Genomic DNA, 14,936 nt, shown 5'->3' with positions numbered 1-14,936 from the left:
TCTTACTTCTCTTCCTTCTTTCTCCTTGCAGCTCCCCCACTGGCCGCCAGCTACAAAACCCCTCCCTCCCCCCACCGCCACCTGCTCTCTCCCGCTGCTTCTCTTGCTGGACAAGTTCTCACTTGACTGGGTGTGGACATGTGGTTCCTCTCTCTCTTTCTCTCTCATTTCCTCACACAGTCGTTCTGGCTCCTCTTGGGAAGAAGGAGGGTGTGTATTAGCTTCTCAGGGCTGCTGTAACAGATTGCCGAAAGCTGGTTGTCTTAAAACAGTAGAGGTGTGTTGTCTCACAGTTCTGGGCGCCAGAAGTCTGAAGTCAGGGTGTCAGCGGGGCCACTCCCTCGGAAGGCTCTAAGGGAGACTCCTTCCTCCTTCTGCCAGCTTCTGGGGACTCCGGGCGTTCCTTGGCTACGGCCACATAACTTTAATCTCTGCCTCCGTCTTCACATGGGCTTCTTCTCTGCCCTGTCTCTGTGTTCTCTCTTCTCATAAGGACACCAGGCCTTGGATTTAAAGCTCCCCTAATCCAGTATTACCTCATCTTAACTAACTACATCTGCAAAGACCCTATTTCCAAAAAGGTCACATTCTGAGGCTCCAAGTGGATATGATTTTGGGGAGGACACCTCAGCTCACTGCAGGCTGGTGGAAAGAGCATTGGACTTGAAGTATGAGACCTCGGGCGGCTAAGTTAACACTGCAGAACCTCAGTTTCCCCATCGGTAAATTGGGAGCAAAATACAACCGATCTCATTGGGAGGCCGTGAGGAGTAAATGAGATGGTGTAGGTGAAAGTGCCCGATGATAGCACACAGTAGGCACTTAATAGATGCTCCCTTGTTTTCTTTCCCCTTTCTTTTCACTCCTCCCATGACTCTTTCTTGGTCCACTCAGACTTCGTCACAAGTCTGCCAGCTCTGCGGCCGCATCCCGTCCCGCACGCACGATGGCTGGGGCAGAGTTGATGAGAGCTAGTGCTTTACCGCTGACTGTGTGCTGGGCGTTGGGTTAAGGACTTTACATGAGATCTCTCCTTTAAGCCTCTCTGTCTGAGGTAACTATCCCTGTTTCACCAATAAAGAAACTGAGATCAGAGAACTGAAGCAACTTCTCCAAAGTCACAATCCCAGTTAAGGGGCTGAGTTAGAATCTGGACCAAGATCTCACCAGCTCAAGCCCCTTCTCTCCCTCAGAAGATTTAGACACGTGGTATTTCCTCATTCAAGTACCTTTTTTAAAAATGAGTCATAAAAATTAATACTGCCTTTGATGCTGTAATCTAGGGCTTCTCAGTCTCGGCATTGTTGACCTTTGGACTGAATAACTGTCTGACGTGGGGCTGTCCTGTGCCGTGGGCTTCTCAGTCTCGGCATTGTTGACTTTGGGCTGAATGACTGTCTGACGTGGGGCTGTCCTGTGCCGTGGGCTTCTCAGTCTCGGCATTGTTGACTTTGGGCTGAATGATTGTCTGACGTGGGGCTGTCCTGTGCCGTGTTGGATATTTAGCAACATCTCTGGCCTCTACGCACCAGATGCAGTAGCTCCCCACCCAAGTCTTCACAATCAAAACTATCTCCCCCGGTGGCGGAGTGGTGGGTTACCCTGGGCCCGGCGGAACGGAGCTTGGGGACATGAGCAGATACAGCAGCCCAGTGAACCTGGCTGTCTGTCCGCATCTGACCATGGTGCTGTTGGCCATTGGCCTGTTCTTCACCGCCTGGCCCTTCCCTTAGGAGGTCACCTCCACCACGCCCACTCGGGGTATCCACAGAGAGCTCCTCATCGCCTTAGTGGCCTCACTCTTCATGGGCTTTGGAGTCCTCTTCCTGCTGCTCTGGGTCGGCATCTGCGTATGAGCTCCCAAGGCTTCCAACCAAGCGGCTTCACTGAATCCCTGCTTTTGTAAATTGATTTTTTTTTTTTACTATGCCGGAAGTGTCCCATCGGCTGCTCACAATAAAGGCAGATGTGTGACCAAAAAAAAAAAAAAAAACCTTCAGACCTTGTCAGATATACCCTGGGGAGCAAAGCCACCCTATTAATAATCACTGCTCTGATCTCATCCTCACAGTAACCCTTAAGGTAAACGCCTTTGATACTCCCCATTTTACGGATGGTCAAACTGAGACTCAGGGCAGAGGGGTGATGTGATGTGCCCCAGGTCACAGAAAAACTGGAGTGGGGGTCACATCAAAAGAGAAAAATTCAAGGGTGGGCGGAAGGGGCAGCCTAACACCCTCCACATGAAGGAAAAAGACAGTAGCCGTTCCAGCAAAAGCCAGTCCTAACCTTTCCGAGACCCAGAGGTGACTTCGCAGCAGAGTCTAATTCTCAGTGGAACGGAAGGCCTCGCTGCAGGCTGTGTGCTTTTAATAATGTTTAAATAAAACATGGGAGCATGGGTGAGACCTGCGCTCCAAGCCTGGCTTGTCAGCAGCCCGAGCAGTCATAAATAGTTAATAGACAACCACTCACGGCTCTACTTCTTTTAAACCTAGCATCAATTATATATGGTTCATGAATTATTTATTTGGTGTTACTCTGGGGTATATTTTCCACTTTTGGGGGGGAAAAATGAAAACAATGTGAGGCCTAAAAGAGATGAGGGGATGTCTCCCTTCTGTGTTGGTGAATTTTCCTGTGAGGAGAAAGCCTCCCATGGATGCAATGGAGAGGTTCACCTTGAACTGGGATCTGGGAAGACTCTGCTAGATCGCCAGGAGAAGAGCTTGGGGCGGCGGTGTTCTGGCAGAGGGTTAACAGCCGGCTCTCCAGCCTAGGTGGAATCCCAGTTGGTCTGTAGTGTTTTCCAGTCTCTGTGGTGTAAATCTTCCCCCCGGGGCTGGTTTCCAGCTAACGATGTTGGGAAGCCACGCCCAGCAGTACTGTTACATGGCATCTCCACTGGACAGACATGATGGACAAAACCAACTTCAAAAGCATGGGCAGAATGTTAGTAAAATTAGGAAGCAGTGTGTTTTGAGTATGTGTTACCTTTGTCTTTAATGTGATTTATTTAATTGTAAGTTGACATTCAATTTTTAATAATACGTATTTGTGTAACAGCTGGCTCGCAAAATTCCTGAAAACGCAGCACTCAGCTCTTGCCAGTCTGTGGGAGTCTCCTTGGGGTGGGGTCGCCCTGCCCTGGTTCGGAGTAGAAGCAGCAGAAGCGTGGGGTCCGAAGGCTCTCACATCCAATCTCATCGCTCACTGACTGTCTCTTTTTAAGCCAGATTACTTCACTATGAGAACTCTGTCCTCTTGAGGAGGACGTTCTTTCACCTCATGTATGAAATGGGTGTGATCAGATCTACTTAGAGAGACTGAAGCGAGTAATCCACACCATGCGTCTCGCTCTGCCTGTCACATAACTGTCCCTGCAGGCGTGCGGGCTGCTGCGTCTTCCCCTCTGGTTCTCTTTCTCCTGTCTTCCAAGAATCTGGCCATAGCTGGTAAGGGCTTCAGGAAGCCCAAGGCCAGATTCTGTTTAGTTTTCGTGTTTGTTTTCGCTTTTGGTTTGTTTTGTTTTTTGGCCGCCCAAAGACCCATGTTTTCAAACTCTAGGTCAGAACACAGACCCCTCCCACCACCTGCCCCCCCCCCCGGAGGTATGTCCACCAAACCCAGAATTAAGGGTTTCATTTTAAAAAGCTCTCAGTGTTTTTCTCCCGCCAGTGTCTTTTAACTTCAGAGCATAAAGATGAAGTAATTTGGCTGAGAACTGAAGTATTTAAAAAGGCATTCCATGTGGAGGGCATTTGGGGCCATGAGCAGGGTATAAATAACACCTTTTATAGCTCTCTTGACAGGGAGATAGCTCTCCTAATTACTGTCCCGTTATCTCAGTGTGATCCAAAATGGCCCAACGCGTTTATAAACTCCCGGTTCACCCACTGCTTCCCTCCCCACTAGTCACGGCCTCCTGTGCTCTCAGCTGGCAGGGGAGAACGTGGACCTTTGTATCATCCCCACTTCCAGGCACTGTGGGCTCCTCTGCTTGTCTCCCCACAAAGCTTTCCATACAAAAGAAACTTGGTCCTAAAAGGGACTTAGAACCGGGTGTTGCCAACCCCACACATATTTCTGAAACGGAATTTTTCCAAGCTCTCCTGATCCCAGGTGGTGAATGTGCTTGTCTCAATTCAAGAGGTGTTATCATCTAACGAAATGAGTTTCTTTGCGTCTGCCTCTGAGATGAGATATCTAGATAATAAAATCTATTAACAGAAGCCTACCTAGGAATAATTGGGTCTATTACTCCCTGACTTGTGGCTTTGTTTCTGCCACAAGTGAAAGCGCCACAAATGGAAACAGACGCTCCAGTAATTAATCAGAATTGAAAGTTGCTAATACCAATTACAAATAGCGGGTGGAGTCTGGAGGTGGCAAACAGAAGAGCAAATACCAGTCTTGTCCCCAGAGACTTCATCAGTTGAACTTTCGTCACCTTAGACTTGTGGAAACCAGAGTAACTTAACCTCCCAAAGTTACTTAAAAAAAAAAAAAAAGTGGGAGGAGACATTGAGCGGTGCAGGTGTACACTAAATTATTAAAATAAATCCAATTGGAATTGTTTAGATGAGATTAAGCCACACTTAACTGCATGTCAGAGAGGCTTGGGAAGGTTAATCTTCACAACTGAAAGCACAATCATTGTCCCAGTTGGACATCTTCAGGCGATAGTGGTCCCAGGGAGCCCCAGATCAGACTCTTAATGTTTTAAATTCATTTCCAGACTATAATTTGGTTTGAAAAACAATTCATCTCTTTCTGGTGCCCTTTTTCTTTCTTTTTTTTTGTTTGTCTTTTGTGGCTGAACTTAAACAATGAGAATGTAGATGGAGACCTCAGAACTTGAGGACAGACCAAGCAATGGTAAAGAAAATGTTTTTTGGGAGAGAATTGGCTGATTTGGAATTGCAAGCATGTAGAAATAGAAATGGATGAGTGAAGTGGTCTAAATTACAGCTCCTTTGGTTGTAAGTGACAAACCTCGAACTGGCTTAAGCAAACGGAGTTTATCAGAAAAAAAAAATTTGCTTACTTTTGCCCTCAAACATTGTTTGGCACATAGGAGGCATAAAAAATGCACGCCAAACGAAGTAGGAGCTTGACAGAAGTGGCAGAGGACTAGGAGTCAGGAGACGAGGTGCAAATCTCAGTGCCGGCACTTCCCTACTGTGCGCCTTTGGTCAAGATGCTCACCTTCTGTGTCTCTGTTTTCTTATAAAATAGGGATAGTCATTGCAACTCCATCACATCATTTCAAGGCGGATTTAATGAAATAATGCATTTAAATGCTTATCACAGGACATAAAGCAAACTCACTGTCACATCCTCATCGTTACCACTGCCTTAATTCGTTCAGGCTGCCATAACAAAACACCATAGACCGGGTGGCTTACAAACAACAGAAATTTACCACTCACAGTTCTGGAGGTTGGGAAGTCCAAGGTCACGGCACCAGCATGGTCGCATTTTGGCGAGGGTTCTCTGCCTGGTTCATAGCTGGTGCCTTCTTGCTGTGTCCTCACATAGTGGAAGGGTCTAGGACTGTCTCTGCCTTCTAATCCCATTCATGAGGGCACTATCCTCATGACCTGGTCACTTCCAGAGGCCCCACCTACTAATACCATCCCTTGGAGGTTAGGATTTCAAAATATGAATGGAGTGGAGGGCCAACGTTCAGACCAAGCAGTCATCATCACCGTCACCTCCATCATCACCACTACCACCATTGCCATCATCACTCACCATCACCACCATCACTCACCATCACCATCATCACCATCCTCATTCTCATCACTACCATCATCGTCACCACCAGCATCACCATGAGAGTGAGACCCAGAGCAGAGAGTACAGAAGAGCCCCCCTCGAGAACAGGCAAGCTCTGAGCTTTAGAGCAGAGGTATAAGCCTAGGCAGTGGTTAAATCATTTCCAGTTGGACAGTTCTGGGAATTCTGTCCCCCACGTGCTGTCCCCCCACCCCTGTGACCCATGGGTTCATAGGTGCCTCCTTTTGTGCTCAGTGTCCTGGGCACCAGCTTCACTGGAATTCTGTTCTTCGTCCAGTCTTGCCTTGGCTGCATTCCAGGTAGATGACCTGGCGCCCATCCTGCTGCATGTCACCTCTGCCGCCTGCCGGCTCACATAATTAGAATCAACACATTCATTTCCCTAAGAGCAGTCTAATCTTCACCCCGAAAAGTTTTCACATGGAAGAAGAAAGGCAGAGACAAGCTACATCTGTCCTTGTTCAGGCAATTTGCAGCTGTCCGCAACTGACATCCACCCAGCTGGGCAGCCGAGCCAGGCTTCCTGTTCGCTTTTGGTGGGAGGTGATGCAGTCGATGCTGTTATTAAAGTTCGGCAGTGGTTTAGATATGCAGCGTCCTGCTGGAAGGAGGCTTATAAGCAAACACCCAGGAGGAATCCTTCAGGCTCTAGCCTTTATGAGCTAATTGCAGGTGGGGGAAAAAAGACGACTGATATGACTTCTCAGCAAACAAAAGGAAAAGAACTCGGGAAATAAGATGGTTTTCACTTCTTCTGAGAGGGTGGCCAAACCTCACGAGGTTGTACGCAGTAGCAATGAAATGTGCTATGCCAGGAATCAGCAAATGTTTTATGTAAAGGACCGGTAGTAAATATAGTTTAGACTTTGCAGGCCGTACTGTGTCTGTCGCAACTACTCAACTTTGCTGTAGCACAAAAGCAGCCAGAGACCGTACCTCAATGAATGAGCATGTGTGTTCCAATAAACCTTTATTTACAAAGACAGACTGGCAGTGGGCCAGATTTGGCCCCTAGGCTGTGGTTTGCCAGCTGCTGCTCTAAGCTCCTTTGGAAGGAAAAGCGGAGTAGGGAATGCATAGCAGAACTAGATTTAAATCATGGCTCTAGCCCTTCCAGACTGTGTGTACAGGGCAAGTCACCTGCTTTCTTTGAGTCTCAGTTTCCTCATCTGTAAAATGGGCTCTAAGGTAACCTGGATATTAGAGGAGTGTCTTGCACATATTAAATGTCAATGAAGTGTAACTCTGCCTAGTACCCACCTCCTCACCCCTGCTAAAAATCACGAGGGAGTAAACCTGATGAAAGACGGCTGCCTGAAGCCTTCCTGTTGGCACCTTCTATGGGGACAGGATTGGTGATGCCAGTATTTCTGTAGCTCATTTGAAGTTCTAGCGGCTCTGAGTTTCCCAAGGATGGTCCTTCTGTTGTCTGTTTCTACCAGGGCCCTCCCACGCCAGGATGCTGCCCCTGGCTCAGCCCACCCATCTCCATCACAAGGACACAAATCAAGTTTCTGTGTACACACGTCTCTTGTTAGAATGAGTAGCTAATGAGGGTAGTTTAACGTGAGGCCAACATTGAAGACTGTGTCTGCAGGTCAAGGACACTGTGTTTCAAAGCTAATATTATCTCTGTGTTTTAACTGCGATTTTTAGACAAGGTCTTCAGGATAGTTCTGACGTTTGCGTGATGATGCTAATAGTTAAGACCCACTTGACTGGGGTGGGGTGGGGGGAGGTTGCTCTTTGTAGGAGAAGGGTAAACACAGCCCTGCTTTGCGACTCCGTGGATTTACATGTTTATTGTTTCTGTTATGGACGTCAGCTGAAGGTTGATTTTAAGTTGGGTTATGTATAGTTTGTATTTACTTATTACTGTTGTCATTGTTGTGGCTGTTATGATTATTATTTCTATAACAGCCTACCATTTGTGCCAGGCCTAAATGTGGTTTGTATGTTCTGCCATTTACTTCTCCCAAAGTCCCCGTGACCTACCTCCAAATCAAAATGTCATTCTCAGACCAGCAGCCTTGGCTGTAGGACCTCAGGCCCCATCCCACACCTTTGAGTCATGATCTGCATTTTTTTTTTTTTTTTTTTTTTTTTTTTGCGTTACGCGGGCCTCTCACTGTTGTGGCCTCTCCCGTTGCGGAGCACAGGCTCCGGACGCGCAGGCTCAGCGGCCATGGCTCACGGGCCCAGCCGCTCCGCGGCATGTGGGATCTTCCCGGACCGGGGCACGAACCTGTGTCCCCTGCATCGTCAGGCGGACTCTCAACCGCTGCGCCACCAGGGAAGCCCCATGATCTGCATTTTAACAAGACCCTCAGGTGACCCACACAGACAGGAAGAGCCCTGATGTAGGCGCTTCACCCTGACTCTGTTTCAGGTGAGGAGCAGGAGGCCGAGAAGGGAGACACAGGGCTCCTCCCATCCAGACCCTAATCACACCGTCTGCTGCCCAGTTTAGCTTAGGGTCCCTGCCTTTGTATCAGTGATTTGGTGGTTTTGCTTCTGTGTCTTTTTCCCCCAGTGACACCGTCTACTTCCTTTTTTCTTCTTCTTCCTTTCTTCTGATTCTTTAAGAAGAATCACTTTCTTCTTAACCCTTCCAGGGCGGGGCCCAAAAGTTAACCACACACCCAGGAAGGGTTCAGCTATCTACTGCGGTGAGACATTTGCATATGCAAAAAAACTGAGAACCTGCTATTTTTTGGTTTTGTTTTTTGGCTGCGTTGGGTCTTCCTTGTTGCCTGCGGGCTTTCTCTAGCAGTGGCGAGCGAGGTTACTCTTTGTTGCGGTGCGCGGGCTTCTCACTGCGGTGGCTTCTCTTGTTGCGGAGCACGAGCTCTAGCCGCACAGGCTTCAGTAATTGTGGTGCGTGGGCTTCAGTAGTTGTGGCACACGGGCTCAGTAGTTGTGGCTCACAGGCTCTAGAGTGCAGGCTCAGTAGTTGTGGCACACGGGCGTAGTTGCTCCAAGGCACATGGGATCTTCCCGGACCAGTGCTCGAACCCGTGTCCTCTGCATTGGCAGGCGGATTCTTAACCACTGCGCCACCAGAGGAGTCTGAACCTCAGGATTTTAGAACAGGGCCCAGGTAGTAAAAACTTTCAGCTTTGTGGACCACAGAGTCCCTCTGTCTCAACCTCTGAACTCTGAAAGCAGCTGTAGACAAGACAAACGAGTGTAGTTGTGTTCCAATAAAACTTTATTTACAAAAACAGGCACAGGCCAGATATGATCCCAGGAGCCAGAGTTTGCGCCTTGTTTGGAACATAAAAGTTGACAGGATTTCCTCAGGTGCTGGGATTTGCGTTGTAAACTCACAGACCGACTTTAGAGGTTCCTGGGGCCCCACTCGGACATGGGGCTGTTTTGAGGATGGTTTTGCCTAGTTCAGACCATGTCTCTCCCAGGACAGCATCTGGCCTCCAGGGAGGGAATGAGGGGAGGAAAGAGCTTCGAGGGGCTGTGGCTGACTTGCTCCCTGGCGCTGGGAGAAAGCCAGAGAGCCTGTCTCTGAACGGAGAGAAACCAGTGAGAAGCCGTTGGAACCAGGCCTGCCTTCCCCAGAGCCAAGCCTCTGGATGAGAATCAGGAGGTGACCCTGAGCGGCTGCGAGGGCAGGACGGACAGACCCAGGAGAGCCCTGGGCCCAGCTGCGGGGCGGATGTGATGAGGCTGTCCCTCCCCGAGGCACGTGCCACCAGGCCGTAACCTTGAGATGTGCCGGGGAGAGAGCGCGCAGCGCTTGGGGGTTGCTTTTCCTTCCTGCTGGGTCCGTAAAGGACTAAATGGACCACGAGCAGCCACGTGGCTGTTGTAATTCTAGACTCCATCAAAGGGAAGATCAAAAACGTGCACCGAGGGAGCTTCCTTCAGCATCTCTGAGTCTTCCTGCTGGGAGCCCGGGAGCTGACATGTACTGCCTGTCCGTGCTGTGGCCCACCTCGTGCCCCATCTCATTAAATGGGCACTTCCAATCCTTGGAGCGAGGTGGTATTTTTATCTCTGTTTTACACATTTTAAAGAGGCTTACATAGAGGTGAAGTGACTTGCCCAAGGCTGGATAGCTAAGAAAGATTGGCACCGGGATATGGAATCAGTCTCATGACACTAAAACCTATGCTCTTAATCGCAGTGCCGGTGTTTCTCAAGCATCAGTGCATACAGATCACCCGGGGATGTTCAAAGGCAGAAGCTGAGTCCGCAGGGCTGGGACAGGGCCGGAGAGCCCGCGTTTGTGACCAGCGTCCTGGCGATGCTGGCACACGGACCTCCCTGGGAGTGGCTGGCCCTACATGATACCCTCTCCTTATTCCAGAGCCTCTGAAGTCACGCGAAGGGGAGGTTTATGTTTTGTAAGATGAGGTCACACAGCAGGAAGTGGCTCATTCAGGATTCAGATTCATATCGGTGTGATCCAGAGTCTGTGTCTTCTAAATTAATGTCTCCCACCTACCATTATGCCTTTAGCTTGGCTCCTACCTGGGGTCCATTTTGCCACTCAAGTAATCATATCTTACAATATCTGGAGACATTTTTGGTTGGCACACCTTAGGGGCGGGGTGGTGCTGATACCTAGTGGGTTAGAGGCCGGGGTTGCTGCTAAGCATCTGAAACACCCAGGACCACTCCCTTCCCCCCGCCAGCAAAGATTCATGCAGCCCCAATGGCAGTAATGCTGAAGTTGAGAAACCCTGCCTTTTAGCTCAGCCTTCTTCAGTCCAGAAAATCAAAATCCATCCAGAACCCCTCTCCAGAGGCCACATAGTGCCCATGAATTAGAGGAGTTAGCATTTGAAACCGTCCCACAAAAGTGGCATGAATAAGTGAGAATCATAACTAGCAAAAATGTCCATTTCCCAATGGGTGGGTGGAGATTTCCCCAAGTCTGAAACGCGGCCAGGGTGTTCATGTCTCTGTAACATCCTCTTGCCTCTACAGATGGAAGCCAATCAAGTCTAGAGGTCACTGTCTTCATCTCTGGTCGTTATCACGCCTGGCCACCCGCTGCTTATCAGCGTCTTTTGCTGTTTGTGTCGCACGCGCCGGTTTCTCTGACAGTAGCTCCTTCACCTGTTTCTCAGCGAGACGGCATTGTCTCTGGTCCAAGCACAAGGAAAGCCAGGATGGCCTTGATCGCCAATACCAATATCTCTCTGGTCCTTGTTCTCCCTGATCAGTTCTTGCGGGGAACGTATCTAATAATACAAGACCGTTAATGGGGGTTGATTTACCTGGGAGGGATTGCTTTCCCCGCTCACCCGAGTTCATCCGTGATGGTACTTTGGTTTGTTGAGAACGCCGGCCAGGGCTTTAGTTGTGATGAGGCCATCAGATGTGTCTGAAAAAAGAAGGAGATGTGACGAGGGAAGAAGCAGTGTGATAAATAATGTCTCACGTGCGCTCAGCTCGTCACAGTTTACAAAGCACCTGAATGTGACTCGAGCCTCAGTATTCTGTGTTGAAGATCGGGAGGGAACTGATATTGATGGAGTTGAGGGGACAGACTCGAGGGTGTGCGCGTTGGTGCCTGGGGAGCCAGTGCGGATGTGGGGCTCGTTGCCAGGTCTTGAGTCTGGTGTGGGTCTCCACCTCACCCCTGTGCTGACTCGCGCTGGCTGTGCCTACCTGGCATAACTGCTGGGATGTGGTCCCTGCTGGCCTGGGTGACTTTATTCGGGGGCCGTTTTCCGACTCCTGTATCTGTGGGCAGTGTCTGCAGTCTCTTGCCACGTCTCTCCTGGGACGCTCTGGACACATACGGATGCTGGCAGGGATGAGACCTACCCTGCCCTGGGGGGTCGGCACATTGGCAGTCAGGATTTTATCTGATGTGGGGGCATGTTTGCATGACTTGGGACCTGGCAGTGACGGAGTGGGACAAAATGTGAACGTGTTCTGGTGGAGAGGGGACTGGAAGGATGTGGGGGACCATGTTTGGGGCATTAAAATGGTGTGGGCAGTGGGGTGTGAGACTGAGGTCACCAGATGCCTCAATGAGGCATGTGGGAGGGCCAGGCGAAATGGAATGGGGGAGAAGAGAACCCCCCAAACTTGCTGTGTTTCACAAGGTGTCACCCAGTAGTTCTGAGAGCAGGAAAGAGGGCTGATGTTTATCGAGCACAAAACTTGCTGTGTTTTATCCGACATTTCAAGCACCTTCCACCCATGAATCCTCAGCTAGTCCCACAGCACAATGATGCTGTCAGTACTCCCACTTTACAGGTGAGGAGACTGAGAGTCAGGGAGGTGGGTGACAGGCTTGCTCATAGTCATGCCGCGAGTGGTGGAGCTGGGTTGCAAGCCCATGTCTGTGTGAGTTGAAGACCTGTGGTGGTCAGACCCGCTGCCTACGGCCCCCACCGTGAATGTAGAGCTGGGAGAATTGAAAGCTGAGTATGTATGGGGTGACTTCTAAGTTCTAGCTACTGCATTAGGCATTTGGGATATTAGGCTGAGTATAGCCCTACTCATAAGGAGCTTAGTATAGCAGGAAGTTAGAAATTGGAAATTAATTACAATCTGATGGAGGTGTATGCTTAACTCAGTGACTTGTCCCCAAACACAGAGATGAAAGTGGCTGATTCTACCCAGGGGAGCCAGAGAGGCCATCCCAGAAGAGGTGGCTGTGGAATGGGTCTTGAGGGATGAATAGGAGTTCACTTGTCAGAGTAGAGAAGAGCACTCCAGGTGGAGGAATGGTAGGTCCAAAGGCACAGAGGCATGAAAGGACATGGCATGTTTGAGCACTGTGGGAATTACTGATGTGTGGGTGCACTGTTGGCCATGGAAGGAGAGGAACCTTGGAAGGTGAGTTGGAAGAAAGACTGTGAAAGCCTTGATAGGCTCAACTGCACAGTCTGGACTTGGGGAGGTGAAGAGGCACTGAAGTCTCTTAAGCAGGAGAGGACTCAGTTGGATTAAAAAGATTCTCCCTTGGATGCTGTATGGAAGGTGGATTGGAGAGGGGGCTGGATTGAAGAGGAGGACCAAGACGATGAGAACCCTCAGGAGCTGGTGATGAAGACTAAATTTACAGGGGATGGAGAGCTGGGGAAAGAGGCAAGAGATAAGCCCCCTGTGTTGGTATGAGATACTGTACTTGAGGATCAGAGAAGGGACCAGGGGTACATAGGAATAAGTTGTTCTCTCACTTTAACTTCTTTGGATGCAAAACCTGAGGCCCCTTGAGAAGTTTCAGAGTCCGGTTCAAAAGTTCAGTAATTCAAAGTTCAAAGTTTCAATAGTGTCTCTATTTCTGCAGTCATGTGGGATCGTGGGCTGGGAAGATCTATGAGCTTCATTCCCATTTAAATTGAAATAAGACATGTCAAAGGTGGCTTGATAATTACTGCCTGGAGCAACGGCCCTCTGATGAGGGAAGTGTGGTGTCGGTGTACATGGTACAGAGAATTTCCGCATTTGAGGCTTAATTACGTTGATATAATTATTTGTCAGGAAAATCAGGTGGCACAGATATGTCATCTTTGCACTGGAGCAGAAAAAAATGAAATGCCTTTTTTCCTTTTTGTAGGAAGCAGTTGGGTGGGCAGCTCTGGGAAGTGGGGAGTGGGGTGTTTGGATTCACGCCAGGTCAGAATGTCTTTCTGCAGCTGGAGGTTTTGTGAGGGCCCTGCAGGTGCCAACCTTGAGAGAGTTGCACTCCGGTGACAGTTCTTTGTCCCTTTCTGAAGATGCTGCAGCAGTAGTCACAGGCTGGGGCGGTTCTAGGGCTGGGAGGGCTACAAGCTCTGAGGTTTTTTTAAAGTTTTATTTGCAAACCTTGTGACCCTAAGACTCACAGCCCTCTGGTGCCTTGAAGCCTGATCACCCTGCCCTCCTCACTGCCATCCTGCTGGCTCCAGAGACCCTCAGCCACATTCCCCTTCTGTGTTTGAGGGTCTCATGCCCTTCCAAGGAGGCCGTGCCTTCTGCCACTCCCCACCCATCAGGAGAAATTCTTGGGACCACAAGAATCAAGTTCAGAGCCCCCTTCTCATAACTGTAGCCCCAGCCCGTGGCACTGTTATGACTTGAGTAGCTGGAGCCAGGGTTTAGGCAAAAATGGCTCATCCGAAGTGTGAGAACAGAGAAAGGAGAGAGGCACACACTTGCTGACAGAGAGGTGACCTGGGTAGGAAAGACTCCAGTTCTGCCTCTGCCACCCAGTGGCCCCAGCAACCTTGGCCAGGTGGCTTCCTGCCCTGAGCCTCAGTTTGGGCCCCTGGTATATGGTATGTGTGTCCACAGATGTTTACGTGATGCGTGGACGTGCATAGCAAATACATCTGAGACTTTCTGCAGGCCGGCTCTTTATCATCTAGAACAGCCCAAGTTACCTAAAATATTAACTTTCCAGAAAGCGATAAAGGCCCTCAGGTAGTAGCTGGGGGCATTTAAAAACAATCAGCTTGAAAAAATGAAAAGGGAAATGAAAGATAGCAAGCAGGCGCCTGGAGCCCCACGCGTTCTTCTGCCTGGAGATACCGGAGAGTCCTGGCAGGGCAGGGGCGCCACGGTCCCCTGCTTGTCTGCCTGGCTAACTCCATTCTGCCTTTCCTATAAAACTCTTTTGCCCCAGTGCATGTCCAATAGATGTGTCTATACACACATGAAGAAGTGAACACAGGATGGAGACACACCAACATAGTCATCAAGAGGGGCTGTCCCCGAGGTAACAGACTGAAGGGCAATTTTTAATGTTTTTTTTTTCCTTTGGCAACTCTATTTTCTAAATTCTGTGTAATGAACCCTATTAGAACCAGAAAAGAAAGGTAATGATGTATAAAAGAAAAATAAAAGATGACACGGTGTTATATTAGTTTGCTCGGGCTGCTGTAACCAAGTACCACAAACCGGGTAGCTCGGTAAAACAGCAACGCATTGTCTCACATCCTGGAGACTAGAAATCTGAAATCAAGATGTCGTCCACAGGGCCTCGCTCCCCTGAAGGCGCTAGAGAAGAAACTGTCCCATGCCTCTCTGCTGGTGGTTTGCCGGCAATCTTTGACGTTCTTTAGATTATAGGTGCAACTCGTGCATCTTTTGTCTCCACGTGGCGCTCTCCCTCTATGGCTTCTCATCATCTTCCCTCTATGCATGACTGTCGTCATTTCCAAATTTCC

At 49.3% G+C, this 14,936-nt stretch overlaps 1 protein-coding gene and 1 pseudogene across 1 annotated transcript in view; both read left to right on the top strand.

Moving 5' to 3' along the window:
* Window positions 1-14,936, top strand: part of MYO18B (myosin XVIIIB) — a 235,423-nt gene that overhangs the window by 178,124 nt on the left and 42,363 nt on the right. The gene's annotated exons all lie outside the window — the stretch shown is intronic.
* Window positions 1,366-2,286, top strand: LOC117198108 (transmembrane protein 258-like; annotated as a pseudogene).

The sequence above is a fragment of the Orcinus orca genome, chromosome 15 (assembly GCF_937001465.1).
Source record: "Orcinus orca chromosome 15, mOrcOrc1.1, whole genome shotgun sequence".
Taxonomy (NCBI): Eukaryota; Metazoa; Chordata; class Mammalia; order Artiodactyla; family Delphinidae; genus Orcinus; species Orcinus orca.
This window is presented reverse-complemented; position numbering and strand designations above follow the sequence as displayed.